Source organism: Zonotrichia albicollis, chromosome 1 (genome assembly GCF_047830755.1).
Source record: "Zonotrichia albicollis isolate bZonAlb1 chromosome 1, bZonAlb1.hap1, whole genome shotgun sequence".
In the NCBI taxonomy this organism is placed as follows: Eukaryota; Metazoa; Chordata; class Aves; order Passeriformes; family Passerellidae; genus Zonotrichia; species Zonotrichia albicollis.
The window spans coordinates 95,413,618-95,432,256 of record NC_133819.1 but is presented as its reverse complement, the minus strand read 5'-3'; the positions used below and the strand labels follow the sequence as shown (position 1 = coordinate 95,432,256).

Genomic DNA, 18,639 nt, shown 5'->3' with positions numbered 1-18,639 from the left:
GCTTAGAGAAAAATCCACAGGAACAACCGTTCCTGGCTTCTCCTTCTGTTTCTCAGTTTGCACCTGTGGCTCTGCCATCCTTCAGGTACGTGGGCAGGAGCATCAGCTGGGGCCAGAGCCCTCGACCTGCAGCAGGGCTATCCTGCACACTGATATTGCATCATATGCCCAACGAGGCTTTTTAATCATCCTGATGATGACAGCTTCCCTTAGGGTAACTTCAATGGGCTGCTTCAGTCCTCTCTGACTGAGCATAAATCACAGCTGACTTGGGAAGAGTACCAAGCTCCTTCAATGCCTTGAAAAACACAGCCAGTGGGGAGCTGTAAAGGATGAAGACACTTTATAGATCTAAAAACTACATCTGAGCATCAAATGCTAAATCTAGTGCTCAGGGGCACTGTAGATCTCTGACTCTTCCAGGAGGACACTGAATGCATTAACTTGTGGATGGATTACAGGCATTACTGATACATAAACAGAGTGGTTTCATGCAGCAGACAAACTGTTTCTCCTGCCATTTAACATAAACTGCTTTTACATCCTAATTAGGAACACTTCAAAAAGAAGCACTGATAGCAAAGCAATTATTTGAGCTCCAAAATTAGGCAATAATGAATCATTGTCTCTGAAACTAAACCCCACATTGTACAGACTGACCCACATGATCAAATCTTTGCAGTCAGTTCAATCCACTTCCAAGTGGCCACCAGCATCCGCCTACAGGGATCAGCTTGCCAGGCCAAGGAGGAGTGTTAAATTACAAGCTTTGTACTCATGGCAAGCATGTTGATTAAGTAAGTAAATAAATAAAGATCCATTTTATTAATGGCAGCATGGCAGCCCCATGCAAAAAGTTCAAAATCTCTTCTCATTCTGAGCTCACTCTAATATTAGCTTAAAAAAATATCAAATCATCAGCATCTTTTAATGTTTAACCAAACAGCTACACTCGTCCCTGGTTAAACTCTGCCACACTGGAAAAGAACCAGAGATTAATTTAATTGAATGAATTTGGCTTTTAATCTTGACAATAAAATTTACTAGTATAAAAGCTTAAATCCCAACTGGCACTGGTAAGGAAGCCTTAGGGTACACTCTGCTTCTTGCCAACACCACATATCCACCTATAAAGTTTTAAAATAAATCTCTGACTTTTGTTTCCACATGTACAGGCATATACTATGCTTATACTACAAACGATCAACACTGACTTGCAAGGGTTAATAACGTGATGCTTGCTAATATATAAACTCCAAACTATAGCAAACTAGAGATAAACCTCCTTCTGCAAAACTGGAAGTAGGAGAAGGAAAAAAAAAAACCTGCTCTTTACCAAGACAAAAGAAGCAGAAATACTGAATGACAACAGGATTCTGAAGTCACTCTATTGAACTCTACTGTTATCTTTGCCATTAAGTTCATCATACACTTACTATTATTTGAGCAAGCATCTTTTTAAACAATACTTAGCTAGGTGTCTTCTGTCATACTTGAGAACTACAAGAAACAATCTCAATTTCTACAGCCATCATGATGACAATATTGCCTTTATTTTCCCATTAACCAGCAAGGCATGTACCATTTTCTGTTAACAGCTGACCTGTTGTTTAAACAAATACATTCAGAGCATGCAGGTCTGTGTCCTATATAAACAGAGAACCAAATCAGCCCGACCTACACCTCTGAACTCTCCACATCAGTGGGTGGAGATGGCAAAGACTTGAGGAGAATCCAGCCCACAGTGTCACAACGGAGGCAGGAGGACAGAAGCACATCACGTTGCACTGCCATAGACACAAAATGTTCCACATCACTATGTGCAGCCAAGGAGGCACTTGTACCTACAGGGCCGCGGGTAATTCTGTTTGCTTGATTTAAACACCATCAACAACACACATGAAACCAACTACTCCCTTTTTTTTTCCACATCCTGGCCAGGTAACACCAACACCCTTTTCTTCCCCTTTTTTGGTGTTTTTCTTTGTGCATGTGTGTGTATATGCCCAAGCCTAGGCAATGCCAAACTTAGGGTAACTGAATCATACCATCACCCTCTAGGGCCAGGCTGGGCCACCATTGCTAACACTGGCAAACTCCTACTCACAAGAAAGCGCCTCTCAAGTCAGCGAGGCTCCTCAGATGAGTAAGAAGTGCTCACTGATGTCAGTGAAGATTACCCAGTGAGGGCTTTGAAGTTGCTATTTTGCAGTGGGGGGGGGGTGTGTGTGCACATGCACAGGAGCAGACATGACTCCCTAAAAGCCATGAATTCATCATCAACCTACAAGGCAGTATGGCTTACAGTCAGAAAGTGAGATAATGACCCTATGCCATGACCTCAAGGTAGAAATAAACTGGGCGTAGGCAGCACCTACTGATACCAGGATTAACATGACTCAGGGAATACGGGGCTGAAATAAAGCATTCAAAAGGCACAAAACAGATGCCATAAGCACATCTCCTTCTGCCAGCCCAGTTCCCTGTCATCCTGGTCTTTCTATGCCACAACACATATTCAGCACACCTAATACCAGGCTCTAGTCTAAACATATGCTGATGTAAATTTAAACTAATGTGACCAAAGTAGCTGGACAAACACCACCAAAATGCACAGTAACTGAACAAGGTTTAGCCTCTGGGGTCAAGTTGATGGAATGTCCTAAAGTGATGGATTATGCACTATTTTCTGACCACTGTCTAGAAGAAATTACAATGCCATTTACATGTGCAGAGGATATGGCAGCACTTCACTTCCAGTTGCTCTGCTCGGGAAATACACCAAAGTAAGCTTCTTATCTGTGCATATTTACTATGCCACACAGCTCTTACTAACAGGCTCAATTACCAAAACCAGAAAGTTGCTGCTGCTGCTTGCAAAAGGAAAGTATCTTTGCAATGAAAGATAATTCCATACTCAATACTCTTTCTCAGGGAAGAGAGCTGTACTCACATGAGTATACCCATGCTATATGGCATGCTAAACCTTTTCCTCCTTGGTCACTGATCTCTTATGTGACTTTTCCCTACTGTCCTTTTGTAATGGACACAAAGAGAGAGGGCTAATGAACCATCTTAATATTTTTCAGGTAGCTGACAGGTTACATTCTGGAATGACCCAGGGATCATTCCAGATCCCTGGAATTGACCACATTTCTAGGCACCTATGGTGTCATACAGAACTACAGCCCCAAGGTGCAGCTTTCCTGCAAGCCTGGGACAGGAAACCAGCTGAGTTTTTTTTTCTGCACAGAAACCAGCTGAGTCTGGAGGAGAGCAGAGGACATTTCTAACCCATCACCACACAGGCAGCCTTCAGCACCAGGAAGACTGTAGCCAAATTTTTGCCTTGCATTATGCATACACATTCAAATGCCAGATGAGGATCAAGCACCAAAGTTGGCTTCCCCCCCACTGTAGTAAAATGCACAGTAAATTCAATTCTAATAACTTATTATTGTGAAGAGGACTGTGATAATTAACAGACATTTATTAGCATTTAATTTGACAGCAGATATGCTTTGGAGAACTTTAATGACCCCTTAATGGATCCATACAACCACATGTACACAGAGGAGATACAATCAAGTCCTGGAACTTATTCTTACTGTGTGTTTGTACACATCCCAGAACAGCAGCAATAGATCATCATTGCTACTGGGTGCCACCATATGACAACAGCTTATAATTATACTCTCTTGATAAATCATAATCTTCTGTAAGCCTAAACCGCTGACTCTGTGTCAGATAAAAACAGATGCCTGCTGTGTTCCCACGCACCTTTACCTGACCATCATGTTGTGGTTTGATGTAGAGGATGATTGTTACCATAAGGAACTGATCAGAGCTACAGAAGCCTGCAAAAGGGAACTGCTGCAAGTCCTCATTTTATCTCCTTTATAATGCTAAAAACATAAAGCTACTACTTCTTTTTAAGAGAGCAGAAACATTATACCCAGCACATTCTTTGCAAAAGTCATCAGAGTTAAGGCTGTAGCAGTAAAAGTCACGTCTAGAAAATGTGCTTTCAGGACAGATTCATGAGAGTATTCACAGAAAAGACAGAGGATGAACAACAGACTTCCCAAGTGCTTTTTTCTTCCATGGCTATTTTTGCTGACATGCATCTTTTACAAACCCAGCTATTCCGAACAAATTCTATTCATTAATAGCAATTTCTTTTTTCAGGAAGTTTGCTACCAGTGCTAAAAATCAATCAGTCTTAGGTGGCTGTTTGCATTGTGCCAGACACCCTCCCAACCCTTCTGTGCCAACAGCCTGGTTTCTCAGCATAGCTCAATCCTTCTCACGGGCCCCTTGCAACACCTGGATCACTCCTGTTTTCATTCTGAACACAAACCTGCTCCACTTCATATTCCTCCTCCAAAAACTCGCATGCTCAGCATGCCACATCCACCCACTCATCCCAAGTCTCTGGCACCTTCAAGTTTTGAGTGCTGACACCAGCTCAAGTTCAGAAGTGCCCAACAGCCAGGAAAAAGGGACTGCAGAGTAAAGTACACCTGGGGGACAAGAGACAGGAAAGAAGCCTACAATAATCAGTGATTTGTGCAGTGGAACCAAGCCTTAAGTGCCTTCAAGAAACCACACAGAAGAAAAACTCAGTTACCTCACACACATGCAAACACGTGTGCTCAGCCAACCTCCTCTTCTTCTGTTTAACATCTCTCTATAACCATCACCACTCTAATTTCTCCCAGGGCTCCTTGTGATGAAACAGGACTGCACAAGCCAGGCACCAGACAGAACACCAGGCATCTCCCATATCCTGCTCCTACATAGCTCTGCACACACTCCATCTCATTCTGGTGCTCCTGCAGGATGGCAGAGACCACCCAGCAGACCAGTGCCACAGGAAATAAAGCAAATCTCAGTCAGACCCCATTAACACATCCCAGACAGCAACATCCAGCAACACTCTACAGGGACATGATGACCAGGGGAGCTCTGGCCACCACCGCAACCTCAGCACTCATGAAGAAAAGTATCACCAAAGGGCAATCATTCTTTAACTACCTTAACGCAGATAACTACAGATTCCTGCCGTGGTGATTTCTGATGAAAGACAGACACCCACCTACAGAAACTCAGCATTCCTAGGTACAGGGGAAAGTAGTTCTCCACCTTCAACAGTCTTCCTGGACACCCACAGCTCCTCCAAACACCCATTTCCTCCTCCTTTTTTCTGTATGATCTTGTTACAGTCTTTTTACCTTTAAGGCTGTGTTCAGCTCAACACACCCTATTTTCTTCTACTCCAGCTTTTGCTGTGCCTGCTGCTTGCACCAGCTCTTCATCACTTCTGAGCAAAGAGACCGGCACTGATACCAGACGTGAAACGGCTGAGAGATCTTTACAAGTGAACCAGCTCACACTGGCATAGCTCCGCTGATGCCCAACACAAGGTGTAATTACTTCACTTGTGGGTGGAATTACACAAGGAGTAATTCTGGTTACCTGGTCTTCAATAAACTTCACAGAGCTGCTGTAAGATTCCACAAGAACTGAGTTATGATATGCAAAATCCATTAGACCCTAACAGCATGGGAGGAAAACAGGGAGGACTGAGTGGTAAGCATTTTTATTATTCATCTGCAGAATTATTTTCCTACATTCATATACTGCTATACCTACATATATATTTTCTTTTTAAATTAAGATTCAAATTCAAAACTTCATTTTGCATATTAGAATGAGAAACTGAGACTTTCGCCCTTCAAAGACTGTTATCTTCTTCAAAGTGTAAAATACAATGAATAAAGCAGAAAAAACTGTGTGTATAAGAAAACAAAAATCTGTCTCATGTCTAGCATCTTCTTAGCTGACAGACTCACAGACTCTCAACTCTCATCATCTTGTCCTTTTTCTTACATGTTGAAGAGAGTTTAGTTTAAGAGAGTGTTCTTCTTCCACGGGGATCACAGATGACAGACTGTACCAAGTGATGAGGTTTTTTTCCTGTTCAGAGGAAGGACCAACTCAGAGGGCAGCATTCCCAATCCCACTGAGCCAGCAGGACAGCTTTAGGCTCCCTACACACTCCAGAGTAACATGCGCCAATGTGCAAACTGAACTGCAGGAGAAAATACTTAAGGCAAACTTCAGACAAATTTCTTGACCTTGTCACTGCTCTGGGCTGCTGATCCTTCATCAAGTCTATTATGCTCTCTCTGCCATCCTCCAGGAGCACAAAAGTCACAGGAGAGCCACGTTAAGCAGGTAACTATCTGTCTTTCTCTCCAGTCTGGTGATACAAGTCTTGATCCTTGGATATCTGCAGGAAGCTTGGACAAGCCTTATGCAAGGACAGAAGAAAATCTAGTTTTTAGAAGGGTAAGGAATTACTTGATCTCTTACATCTCAAGGTCCCCATTTCCTTCCCTTTTGCCGGCCTGCCAGATCAGCCAGTCCCCAGAGGATTCTTTTTAAGCTTGTATCTTCCACTCCTCTAACCAAGTCAGCATTTCTCTTCTTGAACTTCTTGTTCTCTCCCTTATCTTCTGTCAGAGCCAAGGACACAAAAACAATTACGAGTCTCTCCACCAATCTTGTGCAGTGCTCCACATCTAGCTAAAATTTGCAGAAATGTTTACCAGCTATTTCATTGCATTTGACTTAGCAAGTATTGAAAAGCCAAATAAATGTCACTATGTTATCTCAAGCTGTACATCAGGACAAGGTAGCAAAGAGCACTGAAGTCACAGCATCTCCTGAACCAGACAGAGGAAGATAAGAGTAATGTCTAAATGGTTCCATCATGGATGCCATCTTTTTATCCCTCAGAGGGGATGCCCTGGTTTGCAACTCTATCCCTAGCTGAGAGGTGTATGTGTGATCTGCAATAAACAGGGGGCAATTAAAGGATTCTGTTATGCAGAGGTACACACAGTTTGTCTGCAGGTTAGATAGAACAGGACACACAAAAGCCATCAGTCTATTGCACAGACTGCACATCATAAACATTGTTGTAAGAAAAGCCCTGGGTTCTGCACTGAAACAGGGAACACAACAGTAGGCAATTCAGCAGCAGGCATTTAAAATTTTCTTAGTGGCCTGCAGATTACTGCTTTGTACCATTTTGCAAACTTTTAACAATCAAAACCATACAATACCCAGGCTCCTTAGACATCTACTTCAGGATATAAAAATCTGAGGGGATAGGCTGCCCACAAGCTAGAAACCACTTTTGAGCTCCAGATACCCTCTTTCCAAGTGCATGAAACTTCGAAGCAAAATATTAGCAATCCTCGCCTTTTGCACTGCTTACTTTTGTGATGGCAACCTATAATCCCTAATCAACCTAGAAAATAAATGACCGATAAACCAATTTGCTTGTAACCCCATTAACAGATTCTGGCTTCAGTATCAACAGGGTAATTTGCTGAGACTATTTTTAATCCCAACTGCTAAACCATTAATCCCACAATTTCCACATAGTATTTCCACCACCCCCCAAATTTACTCAAGGTTACCAATAATTTTGCAACTCATTAAAAAGCAGATAAATAAATAAATAACATTTGCAAATATACACCTCCTGGCACGGGAGAACTGACAGACTCCGATTACTTGGTTGATCCCGTTAAAGCCATTACTTTCTAATTGGAAAGAGTCATTCAGAAGCAAAGCTGTGTGTCTGGCATGTCACTTGACACCTGGTATGTACTGCTCGTGATAAGATGAACTCTCCAATATGCTTGCCACAACGAAAAGAAGTGGGTTATTTCATCACACCACTGATAGTCACAGCTCTCTACTAAAATCTGTTCTTATTTAATGGGACCAAGGTTACCAACATAAATTGTCATGTTTTCTCAAACTGGCATTAAAATATTCCCCAACTATCATTATTAATGTCAATATAAATTATGCATTGAAGATCACAGCATTCATTACTGAGGTAAAATTTATCTGGAGGGAAAGAAAAAAAAAAGAGACAAACAGAGCAAATCTAATTAAAGTAAGTATTTATAGATTTCATACAGCTTTTCTCTTTAGTGATGAAAACACTCCTTTAAAAAAGGTCTTAAAATAGGGATTCACAGAGCCATCAAAAACAGTACCAAGAAAGCATTGTGTTAATCAGCTAAAGGTACAGTTATACACAGGATGTTGCAAAGGGACTGATGTGAAAATACACAAACTTGGTATTTTATCCAAGGATGTACAACGTGCTAGCACAACAATCTGGAAGACAGACCCTTGGTTTCACATAAGCAGCTACAAACAGGAGGAAAAGCTGTATTTAGTGTTGGAAGGGTGGTGTTTAATGCTCCTTTCAACTTCTATAAATTACAGTGTCAGCCATTCATAATTGGTATACATTAGTATTCAAACACCACGCTGAAAGTAGAAGCTTAGCAGTTTTTCGGTACACTTACAGACTCTTCATACAAACACATGAATAACCTTGTTGAAATATTTTTGAGTCCCAAGGTTAAAAGAAATTACTTTAAGAGACAGATGGTGAGCAACTGGTACCTCAGTGAGGAGTGCCACCGACTTCTGAAAGTTCTCACGCAACGCACCGTATGGGGCTAACCCCTATTTACTGCACACTTCAGGACTTTGCAGGAGAGCCTCAGCTCCTGAAACTCCCAAGATGTGCACAGACAGGATGGCACAGGGGAAAGAAAGCCTAAAAATACAACTCCCAGGGAAATCCAAATCCAAAGGGAAAATAAGATATCTTATTTCCCTAACTGCATAGTTTCAGTCAGTCCTTAAGCTGCCTGATTCATAGTTTTATCATACTTGTGGTTGCCAATACTGCTCCCAGCTCACCAATGCAGGTGCCTCACAGTCTGCCACAAAGGAAGCCAGAATGCATCCATTAAAACACACAACTAAGCAGCCCCTGTGTGAAGACTGGTGGACAAAGGGGGGGAGAGAGAGACTTTGCAAGCACATACCCAACCATCAAAAGAGGAGCTCTAGTTTCAGCCAGCAGAGACTGTAACACCTCGCCCCGCAATCCTTTACAACACACCGTGTCACTGGCTATTGTTCATAACTCTTCCCGCAAACCATTTCAACATTCAGAGAATGACTATTTCTTAAGGAAATTATTTCAGAAGGAGAAAATATTGCTTACTCATGAACCTGGTATCATTTCAGCAATGAGGCAAAACAGCTACAGACAATTACATTGCACAACCCTAAACGCATCTTTTATTGTACTAGATTTCAGAAAAAGAACATTCTGAAACACTGAAATAAATCAGGGAATAAATGTGACTTGTTGTCAGCTAATACAATATGGGTTAAATGCTACCATATGGTGAGTGCACACACGTTACCCTTTTAAAAACAAAGAACATGGCTAATTTCATTCCCAAATCTATTTTTAAATAAGTAAACGTGACCATTTTAAAATTAGGCTACAATTGTGCCTAGAACACCTCAATTTCTACCAGCTTCTCTCCCTCTTTCTTTAGTGAAAACTAACACCACTTCCCTGCTCACCATCTTCTTAAAAAAGACAAGGAAAAATTACTATTCAGTCAGCTTTATCCCCATAATAAGCCAACACAAGCATTTCTATGCAGTGTAAAAATAGTGACGAGCCAACTCACCGTTCTTCCTTTATTATACCTGCCGGAAAAGCAAAGCGTGCATGTGTGTCTGTGTGTGCGTGTGTGTGTGCAGTACATTGAAACTCACTGACACACGATCCGCTTTTCAGCAAGCACTCACAACACGACCTGCCCGACAGAGCTCTCGTTTTCCCTGCACCCCCCAGCATGGACTGAGACATACAGTTTCAGTACACTCCCAGCCAAAAAAGAACAAAAAAAAAAAAAAAAGAACAAAAAAAAAAAGAACCAAAGGAAACATGTATGAAATACACACAGGGTAGCTGAAGTGGATGCTGTTGGTTTGAAAATTGTCTGTCTAGGCGCTGTGCTATTTGTTTTTATCATTATACTATAAATGAAACATGCCAGGAGTCTAAAAATAGCTACAAATTGTAATTACATAGCTTTGTAGTTTTTATTTTACTTAGAAAAGAAGATTAAAAGCTAGATCATTTTAGAAACTGGCCTTATAGATTTAGGGAGCCACAAAATTCTTCTACTTTGCAATTTGAAGTACACTGCTGGAAAGCATTTCCTTTGGGACATAAATACAACAGCCCAACATGGAGAAGCAAGCTCCCAACACCACACAGTGAGGTGGCAAGAAAGAAAAGGGAGAAGAGCAGACAAAGGAAAAAGTAATTTCGTAGAGATTCTAAGAGTGCCCTGATTACGGATGTAATACTATAAGCTTTAATTAGGTGCTAAGTGCTGTGTGCTAAATTCATCCCCACATCCAGGGCTCTAAATTCAGAGCCACCCTACTATAGTTACCTTGGGTTTACCACAACAGTACAACAGTAATGCCAGGCCTACAGCTTCTGCAACAGCCCATAATGAAATGTGGATTTTGTTGAACAAGCGTTAAGCAACACAATATCCTGCTGATAAAAATTTAATTCTTTTCCACAAGCAATCACTTAAATGAAAGATTAGCAAAAATGAATTTTAAATAGTCCTCAGAAGGTAAGCAGTCTTGAATCCACAGAAAAGAGCCTCAGTTCTTACATTACTTGAAACAGTTTAGAGACGAGTCCTCAGCAGCCCCTATCCCAGCATCCCTGCCATGGACACCCATGTGCAGCGTTAGCTCACAACTTGGGGGTGGTAAATGAACAACTTATCTTAGAGCAGGTATGTGCCACTGCTACGAGACCTGCTAGAAAAAATAAACAATTTGGTAGCAACTTGGGAGATGCAAGTTCTGTCTATCCGCACACAAATTTAATCTCGGAACACAGGCTCAATGCCCCACGTTCCTCTGCACAAGCGCTGCTGCAGTTTCAGGAACGCAAGGAGAAACTGCTAACACCAAGTGTGCAACAACAGTGATGGGCCTCTGCAGATAACCAAGATGTAAACAACATCAAAAAATGAACAACCAGCGTTGAGTAATCATCACACCAAACAAAAGAGAGCTCGCTAGCTTCAAATGGCAAAGCAGGTTCAGCAGATCAAGAGACTAAGCATTTGCTGACTAACAGTTAGGTAATGAAAGTAAACATTTATAATGAAGTCATCATCCTAATGAAAGCCTAAGTGGCAGCGTTAACTACCTGGACCATAATCCACTCGCAAGTTTTAACGCGGGCTCACTAACATAACATTTACTAGAATCGTTCCTGCTGGAAAAGACGAGGAAGTTCCACTTAATTTTAACATTAGTGACAGAAGTGACGACCAGGAAATATTGCTATCTGCTAAGTCATTCGAACTCCCAAGTACTCTACAGTTTCTGTGCAGTTACAGTGGGTAACCAAAAAACAGAATTTTGCCTTCAGTGTCTGAATCAGAACAGCTTTATCCTAGCACTGAAGTGTATAAATATTTGCAGCACGTAAGATGTCTGCTTTGAAAAAGCAACATTGCACCAAGTTTCAAATATTTATATTGCAGATATCTAATCAAATAAATGTGACTTTTTTTTTCCTGGGTTTTTTGGGGTTTTTTGTTTGTTTTTTTTTTTTTTTTCTGGCCAAGCTTTGATTAGGTATCTGGATTAAGCTTATGGCTAGAGGAAAAAAAAAAAAGACCGTAACAAGTTTTAGTTGATTAACTGCCAATATAATTAAGGATTTCAGATATGCATATAGAAACTGTAATTCAACCCAGAATCACCCTCATGCAAATCCTAGTAGTCAATGGGAGTGGAAAGGGTGCTTATTATGGGTCAGCAGTGAATTCACAAGCAACAAGTCAATTTTTAGGATGGTTGGACATGCTCTTATCCAACTAAAGAACATCACATGGTTGTGAAAAACAGCAGTATGTCCATTTCTCCTTTCCGTGCAGAAATCCAATGCCCATTCAGTCTCAAAAGATATGTATCTACAAATTCATACTTGTGTCTCAAAAACTCTAACAGGCACTTTTCTTGTGAAATTTGCAAGCTTGGACAAGTTGCTTCCTGCAAAATGCAATCACTTTACATTTCAGCTTTCTATTCTGATGACTTTATGAAACAGTATAGCCAAACCCAGATTTCCAGTTTAAGCACACATATACAGCTTTTCCACTGGATCATTCTGCATACTGCATGTAATCCCAAAGAAGTCCTGGAAGTTTTTGACACAAATTGAAGTCGTCACAGAAGTTAGGCCTTACAAAGCTGACAGGTTTTGGATCTTACTAAATAATAGGTACCTTTCATTAGATGGGACCTCAGAACAAAACTCATCAGATCTCAATCACAGAGAACTACAGATAGGTAACTATAGATAACTACAAATATAGACAACTATAGACAGATAATATTTATTGGTAATTATAACTACATATATATATATATATAAGACAATAGTTAGAGATAACTAAAGGTAACTGTTGAAGTCGCCTGCTCACAAAGACCCTAGCAAAAAAATCCAAATAAACAGACTGCCCAAAGATCTCAAAAGTTGGTGAGTACACCATTTCTATGAGGATACCCTTCCAGGCTGCCCCCTCTGGTGTAAGCACCCACAGCAGGGTGCATTTTAAAAGTTATGCATTTTTCAGTCAACTGAAGCCAAGAGCCCAGCTTCTGAAGGTGATCTGTAAGATGTTAAGACATAAACATCCTCCTTTGCTAAAATGACGATCAATTCAACAGGCAGAGATCCAGAACAATGGCCCAATCATTTCCAACCCCTTCCATGAACGTTTCTGTACTGATAATTGCTATTATTAAATTTTGGTGACAGCATGATACTATGACCAATTATAAAATCATACAATGAACCTATTTTTTAAAGTAAATACATTAGTCAATGCCACAGGAAAACTTTAATCTACAAAATGTTGCTCCATTCTAGGCAGATAGAGTTATTGAGGACACTTGCAAGTAACAGTAGGTAGATTTCACCCTAGTGATGTACACTCTCTTCTGTGAGGCACAGAGAAGTAGTAGCTCCCATTCATGGAGGAACTAATACACAGTTTGTCTGGTACAGGAGTTTAGAAGGTCGTGCTAAGCTTAGACAGGTGCTGTGCTAACAAAGACCACTCCTCTCTTCAAACATATTTTAGGTCATTCCTTAGGACAATGTTATTTTCACGGATGCTTTATTTTTTCTCTCTTTTCTGTAAGCGTTATCTTTGCATATTAATCTAACAGTTTAGAGGGTCTATAATGCCCTATTGTTCACACAGACTGCACAGTACTTATCACTAACTACATGTCACTTCAACACCACTCAGCTTCACAGGAACTAAAGGCTTGAAAACAAACCCCAGGCAAGAATTTCTAGAGATAGCTAAAAACCACTTTACACCAGGAGCTAGTAAAGGTGTGCTTGTGCCAGTAACACAAAGCCCCACGGAAATGACTTTATTATACAGAGTTCACTCAAGATGGCTATGGCAGCTGCTCTTGTGAAACTGAAGACGTCTCCTGGAATATCTGCACCTCGATGCTAATTACACCACAGGTACTCCTATGCAACTTCAGCTTCCAGTTTCAACAGAGGAAAGCTCCAAAAACCACTGCGCTCACCCTGGTGAGACAAGGCTGGGGCACACAGAGTAGCAGATGACCAAGCTGATGATGGTGCATTTGCTGCAACAGAAGTGAAAGACACTTTGGCAGAGAAGCAGCAACATTCACTGACAGACAACTCCTCCGGCCAGCTGCCACGGAAAAAACTACTGGAGCAAAACTACCAACATACTCCCCCACCGAGATGAAACTTTTGCTCTCATTAGCAACGCCCCTCCCTGGCACTGCTCCCCCCTGAAACAGCCAACACCTCTCACAACGCCGTTATTTTCAACCCACTGGCAGCAGCCACCCAGGGGGAAACACATGGGGACCTCACTGGAGAAGCCCAGCCTGCACTACTTCCCACACCTGCCCACAGGACACTGCCACAAACACGGGGACACACACACACCTGCGTCAGTGAAGCATTCCCCCACCAAGCAGCCACGCCAGCCTCATTCTGCCGTGCACACACATCCCCAGCAGCACCTACAGGCACACACATCTGGATCCCATGCAGCAACGCAACATACCCCATCCCTGCCCTGCCCCTGTGCGCACACACTCCTATCCACCTGCTGCAACACCTTCCTGCCCTGCACGCACCTGCCTGGCACGCAGCACCCAGCTCCCAGCATGCACACTATACACCTGTACAGCCCAGCATGTACACTACACACCTGTACACCCCAGCATGCACACTGACACACCTGTACACCTGTACAGCCCAGCATGTACACTACACACCTGTACAACCCAGCATGCACACTGACACACCTATACACCTGTACAGCCCAGCATGTACACTACACACCTGTACACCCCAGCATGCACACTGACACACCTGTACACCTGTACAGGCCAGCATGCACACTACACACCTGTACACCCCAGCATGCATACTGACACACCTGTACACCTGTACAGCCCAGCATGTACACTACACACCTGTACACCCCAGCATGCACACCTACACAACCCAGCATGCACACCTACACACCTGCACATCCCAGCATGCACACCTGTACACCCCAGCATGCACACCTGTACACCTGCACACCCCAGCATATACACTACACACCTGTACGCCCCAGCATCCACACCTGTACACCCCAGCATATACACTACACACCTGTACACCCCAGCATGCACACCTGTACACCTGCACACCTGTACACCCCAGGATGCACACCTACACACACCTGTACACCCCAGTATGTACACCTACACAACCCAGTATGTACACCTACACACCTGTACACCCCAGCATGCACACTACACACCTGTATACCCCAGCATGTACACACCAGCAAGCACACCTACACACCTGTACACCCCAGGATGCACACCTACACACCTGTACACCCCAGCATATACACTACACACCTGTACACCCCAGCATGCACACCTACACGCTCCCCCCAGCGCCATCCACACATTCCTTGCAGGGCTCACAGTGGGGGCAGCTGCCACAGGGTCAGCATCCTCCCGCTTGGTCCGGCACACACAGGGCCTTAAAATACCACTGGAAAGCAATGGTCAAAAATCAAGACATACAGCACATCTCACAAAATAAAACTCTCAGCTATCATCCCACAAACACACCATGCCCAGGGATGAGGGTACAAGGGAAAACTGACAGAAGATTTTGAAAAAGACTCCCCCTCCCAAATCAAAATCAACCCATGTTATGGCACTCAGGTTTTGCTTAAAATTATACTTTCTTTTCTTTTTTTGGGGGGGAGGAGGGATGTTGGTGGGGGGAGAAGCCGACGAAATACACGGTTGCCAAGTCGAGTTAATGAAAAACCCTTTGGCTGTTAACTCATTTAGTGCAGCAAGCATGAAATAAAGTCCGTGGCATGGGGCCAAAGCGCAGCGGCCCTTTGCCGGCCGGGCTTCTGGGACCTCGCCCCGGCCGCCCAGGAGCCGGCCCTGAGCACGGCGCCCGCCCAGCCACCACTTTTGGGGAGACACTCTCCAGAAACCGGTGAATCCGCCTCAGAATAATACAAATATTAAAATGAACCCCACAAAAAAAAATCCAAATATCGATGGCCCCGCCGGACCCGACGAGCTTTTTACATAAGGGCACTTTTGCACCCACTTCCAAAAAGCAGCCGGATCCCAGCACTGCGGGGGGAACGGCGGGGGGACGGCAGGAACGAGGCCGGGCCCGGGGTGCGCTGAGGGCAGGGCAGGCCAGGGCAGGGCAGGAGGAGAGCCGCGGGAAGGCGGCGGCACGGCGGCTCCCCGTCCCACCTCGCCGCGCCCCGACACCCCGGGGCCGAGCGGGGCTGGGCCGGGCCGGGCCGGGCGGTGGCGGGGGGCGGGCCCGACCGATAGGGCCGCCCCGGCGAGGCGGGGCCGCCGGCGGGCGGGGGCTCGGCTCGGCGTCCGTCCGGCCCCGTTCCCCAACCCCCCCTTACCGCGGCACCCCCGCGTCCCTCCCCGCCGAGGAAACTTCTCTGCTCGCCGGGAGAGTTCGGCTCCTCAGCCCGGGGAGACGCTGGGTGCGAGCGGGGAGCGCCCGGCGATGGGGAGCGAGGGGAGGAGGAAGAGGAGGAGGCGGCGAGAGAGTTGCGCCTCTCCCCAAAAAGGGACTTTGACCCCGCACCGCTCTCCGGCGGACCTCGAATTACATATTTTTGTCACACGTCGGATCCTAACGCACGTCGACACAGCGTCTAATTTATGAACTCATCAGCTTAATTTCATTATTTAATCATGCGCCCAGCAATCGTGTTTCCTTAAGAAAGGACTGACCTATTTTTGGCTGGAGATAAACGATCATGTTAACAGATGTTAATCTTGTAATCTGTTTTTCCTGTAAGCACTTCGCATACCCGCGTTTCAGACATTAAAAAAAAATTTTAAATCTTGCCCAAACGACTTGACGTCACGATTCAGTTCTTATTAAAAAAAAAAATCTTGCAGTGGTTTCAAAGACATTAAATCTTTTTCACTTTATAAATGCTGATTTGTTCTGCCTCAACTCCCACAGGCTTTTATTTGCATTTCAAATTCCACAGGTTACACCAGTCGCCTTTTCAGAAAATGTACACCCAACAATAAGGCAGCAAATGCGGGGGGGGGGGGGCTGGGGGGGGAGGGGAACCCTGCATCTGGATTAAATAAAGAACAGAATTAATGTTTCGAAAATAGTCCGAGCAAAATGATATTTGCACGTCCAGTGCCCGAGCGCCTCCGTATCTATAGGGGTAATGGATAAGCTGTGGGCACACACAATGCGCATTCCCCAGAAGATCCCTGTCTGCTGATGGGAGCTTATTAACGCTCCTAATAAATGGTGCTGACTCCAAACCGACACTTTTCGGCTTAAAACACAGGGTTTGTCTCCAGCAGCTAATTGCAGAGGTTAGCTGGTTTGAGGGGAAAAACAACGGCCGGCTGTCATGCTCCACACGCCTCCCCACACGTACTGCCAGTTTTAGCACCCCACCTTCTTCCCTCATAGCAAAGTTTACCCATCCAAACTTTCCTCAACTTGCCCAAGTGCTTAATTCGCATTAGGATCGCGACTCGGCGCTATGCTAATGATCACCGAAGATAGTAATGGGGGAGGGAGGGAGGGACGAGGAGGAGGAAAGCTTTTAGAGCACAAAATGTCTGGAACTGCATTATTTCTATTCTTCTTTTCTCTCCCTCCCTATCTCTCTCCCCTTCCTTCCCTCCACTTGACCCCCCCCCTTTTTTTTTTTTAACATGTACATTAAACTCCCTGCCTCCCTCCCCCACCCCACCCGCATCAAACGGGCTATTTTTCCTCTTCTGGAAATAATCGCTACGGAGACATTGTCCTCCGAGTCCTCCTCGCTGTCTATATGTGAATAATTGTTTTCTCCGCCCGCCCACCCCCAACTTCCTTTGATAAACTGTGTACTTCTCTAACGGGGATCACGCAGCGACCGACTCGCCACGGAACCGAGAGCGACTCGCAAACAAGGGGGGGACACACACGGGCACAGCCCCACATCGGGCATTTCACGCACACGCTGGATCAATATCAGCGGGGCTGGGGGGAGAAAGAGCGGGGAACAACCCACTGTTAATAACTGAAGTGGCTACTCTAGGCTCGACGACCCATCACCCACCTTCTTCAGCCGAAGCTTTTTACTTTAAAGTGCGGCAATTTGTTCTTTGTCTCTTAATGGATTAATATCGCAATCCGCCTCCCCTCACCGCCCCTGACGGAGCGTACAAAGCCAAAAGGCTGCCGGAGCCCGCAGGGCTCCCCCACCCCCCGGCACCACCACTGCAGCAAACCCGACCTCCTCGCGGAACAGCGCAAAGTTACCATTTTGGAGCTGCTCCGATGACCGGGGGGACAGTCCCCGCACCCGGGACGAGGCGCGAAGTTGAGGGCTTTTTCCCCCCAGGGGCACAGCCCGAGGACCCCCCGCCCCCCGGGCCATTCCCCGTCCCGCCGCCCCTCACCTCCTGCGCGGCCGGCGGCGGCAGCGTTCAGGGAAGGGCGCGCCGAGCTGCTCTGAAGGTGAAACCACGCGCCGCATGCGAGCGGCGCCGCGCTGCACATGATCCGCCGAGCAGCTCCACTGGCGCGGGCGGGGGCGGCCCCGCCGGCCCCCGCCGCGCCCCGCGCCCGCGCACCGCCCCCGCCGCGCCCGCGCCCCGCCCGCCCCGCCGCCGCCGCCGCCGCGCGTCCCCCGGCGGCCGCGCTGGTGTGGCCGGTGCCGAGCCCGCACGCACACGGCGGGCACCATTGTCTGCGCGGGGCAAAGTTGGGGCGCGGGTGCCGCCGCCCCCGGGCGCTGCGGGAGAGCGGGGGGAGGAAGGCGGGCGCCGCGATGTGCGGGCGCGGAGTGGCGCTTCTGCCCACCACCGGCCCGGTTCCCACGTACCTCCTCCGCTGCGAAAGGTGCGGGCTGGAGTTGCCCCAGATGCATTTCTATGAGAAACTTTATTTTTTTTTATTCCTTCTTTTTTTTTTTTTGGGCGAATTCCACTGGTAAAATATTTATGGATCTATTGAAATGCGCAGAAACAACAACATTAAAGTCCTCAATCAAGATCAAAGAGGAATACTGTTCAACAGCCACGCTG

General features: G+C 45.3%; 1 protein-coding gene across 1 annotated transcript in view; it reads right to left on the bottom strand.

The window, feature by feature from the left end:
• ZNF516 (zinc finger protein 516) overlaps window positions 1-18,182 on the bottom strand; it is a 99,352-nt gene extending 81,170 nt beyond the window's left edge. Inside the window, exon 1 of the mRNA XM_074547658.1 lies at window positions 18,013-18,182. The gene's annotated coding sequence lies outside the window, so the exon portion shown is untranslated. The remainder of the gene's footprint in view (window positions 1-18,012) is intronic.
• Window positions 18,183-18,639: the final 457 nt, after the last annotated feature.